Source organism: Malurus melanocephalus, unplaced genomic scaffold (assembly GCF_030028575.1).
Source record: "Malurus melanocephalus ecotype Western Australia unplaced genomic scaffold, MMel_1.1 scaffold_887, whole genome shotgun sequence".
NCBI classification, from domain to species: Eukaryota; Metazoa; Chordata; class Aves; order Passeriformes; family Maluridae; genus Malurus; species Malurus melanocephalus.
In genome coordinates this window covers 135000-138849 of record NW_026624119.1, presented here as the reverse complement: position 1 = coordinate 138849, position 3850 = coordinate 135000, and positions in this window count along the sequence as shown.

Genomic DNA, 3850 nt, shown 5'->3' with positions numbered 1-3850 from the left:
GCCAATGCAGTCAAAAACTCCGACTTGGCTCCCCCAATTCTCTGTTGTTTCCATCTCTTGGGGCCTGGCCCAGGGAGGTGTCCTTGAGTTTGGGGCTGCAGAGGAATTGTTTTGTGTAAAAATGGGAGAGCAGGAGCTCAGCACTGTCTGTGGAGTCTGGARTTAAACACTGGAGAATCCCAGGGKTACAGAGACATGGAAAAATATTGAAATTTAAATCCTAAATGATCACTCCCAGCCTGGCAAGATTTCAAGCAGGGGGAAGATGGTCCAAGCAGCTGCTTTCTGCTGGAAAAGCTGTCCCAATCTGTGCTTTGGGAGCACCTGGAAATGATGGAAATTGGAGTTGAGCTGGTTTGGAGTGCTGGCACAGGTCTGGACTTTGTCCATAAGTGGTTTTGAGTCCAGCATCACCTCAGGCTGTGGCTCCAAACCTGGCAGGGATTGTGGACAGCACAGGGAGCTCCTCAGGGAAAGGCTCAGTGCAGATCTGAGGGATCAGAGTCCCTGCCAGCACACCCAGTGAATCTCCCTTTCTGTGATAGGATTAGAACTCTCAGAACCYATAAAAAAACTTATTTTAGCCCTTTCAGGTCACAGGCACCTCCTTTCTGCACCAGGCAGACACAGATCAATGTTCCTGCTATAAAATCCCTGTCTGGACTTCAGTTCTCACCTGTTACAATCCCATAGAAAATGACATTTACAGTGCACTTTGCCCTTAAGTCACTCTTTTGGGATGACTTAATTTGTGGGGGAAAAAAAAMCMAAAMCCTKSCATGGGGAAAAAGATAGTTTTGGTTTGCTAGGGACCGTGAAGATGGTGGAAATGATCAAATTAGGTCCAAGGGAAGCTCCTAAATGACTGAAATTTAGGAATTGGCAGTTCTAGACTGGAATAATATGGAAGAATGTCCCTAACTGTACTTTTTGGGCTGTCTTGGTGTTTTTGGTTAAAGGTGGGACCTGACTCTTGTCCTCCTTGTGACCAGAGGAGTTTAAAAAAGCTTTTGTTGTCTCCMAATTATTTTCTTCAAGGTTTGGAGGCGATCTCAGTGTTCTGTGCCCTGCACCTCTTGGCCCAGCCGGTTACTGCTCTGGCTCCTGCCTTGTGCTCACATTTCCTGCCCCACACACCGAAATTCTCACTTTCCTGTAAGGAAGGAGAAGGCTGCAGGGAACCAGTGCCSAGGGCAGCTTTAAAAATAACAGTCTGGGTGTTTTTCTTCCTCTTWGTGTCACAAAACCAGCGCTTCTGCCTGGCTGCTCCCTCCTGGCAGGGAGTAGAACCCAGCCCGGGATCAGCTGCTCTGAGCTTTAATTCTGTTCCTTCCTCACCTCTCTGGCTCCACTTTTTCCCTCCAGGAGAAGTGAGGGCAGCTCATTGGAATTGTTGGGTTTTCTGTTTTGAGGGAATTCCCTGTTGTGGGTTTGAGTTATTCCCTTACTCAATAAATTCTGGTTTTTATCTGTGCAGTTTTTTATTTGATGCTGCTGAGCTGCTCCGTCTGCTCCCACCCCTCTGGATTCCTCCCTCCACCTTTCCCCCCATCCCCTACTGCTTAAATTCATTTTATCCTTTATTTAGGATTCACAGTCAGGATTGGTGCTGCTGAACGGCACATTCTGATTCTCAAACCACACAGAACACCCAGGAAATCWCTGAGATTTTGACTTTACACCTGGAAAGGTTTCACTGCCCCATCAGAAATCCTCTCTGGGAGAGGGGAGCAGCCTCAGGCCTGGCCAGTGCAGGAATTTCTGCTTTARAAGCAAGATTTGCACAGAACAATGTGGTTTTTCCTGTAGTTTCTCAGTTGCACAGCCCCAAAGTTGCTCTTTTTTTTTCCAGTTTTACGAGATTGGCAGTTGGAGAAATATGGGGAACGTGCAGGGCTGGAATGGCTGAAGAAATCATAGCTTAGAAAAATAAATAATGCAACCACTTCCAATATTTTTATTGCCAAGATAGGTTAAGATTAGAACGTTTTTTGCCTGCTGGTGACTGATAAAATCCTTTTTTATTTGATCTCCTTGGGCCTGGAATGGGATCGGGTTGTTGATCTGACATTGGGGTTCCACTGTGGTGTAGAAAAGGGTCATTTACAGAGTTTTTTGGGGTGAAATTTGGAGGGACAGGAGCTCAGCAATACCAAACTAACTGAAGTTGATTCCATTTTCCAATTCAAGTGGCATTAGTTTAAAAAACAACAGTGGTGTTTAAAAGCAGATTGTTAAAGACATCATTCTAGACTGTTTTGTTTATTTTCTGTGTTTTTGTATAAGTCTTCTAGAAATAAAAAATCATATTTGTCCTTAAATGCAACATTTCCATTGCTCTCCTGGCTATTCTTCTTGAAATTTCCAGCAAAACAGCAAAAGGGTTTTTTGCAGCAGCAAACCACCTGAAGTTGATTCCATTTTCCAATTAAAGTGTCATTAGGTTAAAAAAAACACAGTGGTGTTTAAAAGTAGATAAATAAATGACATAGACTGTTTTTTGCTGGTTTTTTGTGTGGGTCTTCTAGAAACAAAAAATCATGTTTGTCCTTAAATGCAACATTTCTATTTCTCTCCTGGCTATTCTCCTTGAAAYTCCCAGCAAAACACCACGAGGGTTTTCAGCAGCACCAAACCAGCTGAAGTTGAATCCAGCTAAGCTCTATTTCCTAAATAAAATTTCAGAAATGTGAGCATTCAGCTKCTGCCAAGTGAGCTTTGCTGATAGCATCTCCCAGGTTCCACAAGGTAACTGTGCTGCTGTGGGGACTGTGTTTAAATCCAGGGAATCTTCTGGAGGAAAAATCTGCAATTTCTGGGTTTGTTTGGGTTTCATTCACAGCCTCGTGTTTTGCACTTTCAAATTAAAACTCTCAGCTTGAAAAATAATTTTATGTCGTGGAGTTGAAGGAAGCTGAGTGCTCTGAGAAGGAATTGAGTGCTATTACAAATGCAAACTTTCTGCAGCCTGGAATTCGATGGGCTGGGTGATTATGGGGTGAGCAGAGCTGCTCATATCAGAAAATACCTGCTCAGGGGAGGTCCCTCCTGTGTGGGTCTGGACCAGTTCTTCACCCATTGCAAAAGAACATTTTGGGAAAAGTTCATGAACTGACCTAGTTTGAGCAGGTGGAACGAGGAATGACTGGGGAGGAGGGGTTTTAGTGCTGAGAAAAGCTTTGGGATCAGGAGGAATTGATGCAGGGAGAGCTGTCAGAGGATGGGGCTGCCACAGCTCAGGGGGTTCTGTAAATTGAGGTGCCCTTGGTTGGGTGATGCTAAAGAAATTTCTGACAATCTGAGAAAGCCAAAAGTGGCAAAATAAAGAAATTTTTGACAATCTGTGAAGGCCAAAGAGTGCAAAATAAAGAGATTTCTGGCAATGTGTGGAGGCCCAAAAGTGGCAAAATAAATATCTGGCAATGTGTGGAGGCCCAAGAGTGCAAAATAAAGAAATTTCTGGCAATGTGTGAAGGTGGAAGAGCGGCAAAATAAAGAAGGCCAAAGAGTAGCAAAATAAAGAAATTTCTGACAAACTGAGAAGGCCAAAGAGTGCAAAATAAAGAGATTTCTGACAATCTGAGAAGGCCAAAGAGTGCAAAATAAAGAAATTTCTGGCAATGTGTGAAGGCTGAAGAGTGGCAAAACAAAGAAGGCCAAAGAGTGGCAAAATAAAGGCATTTTTGACAATCTGAAGGCTGGAGAGTGGCAAAATAAAGACATTTCTGGCAATGTGTGGAGGTCAAAGCATGCAAAATGAAGAGATTTCTGGCAGTCTGTGAAGGCCGAAAAGCGGCAAAATAAAGAGATTTCTGACAATCAGTGGAGGCCAAAGATTTCAAAATAAAGA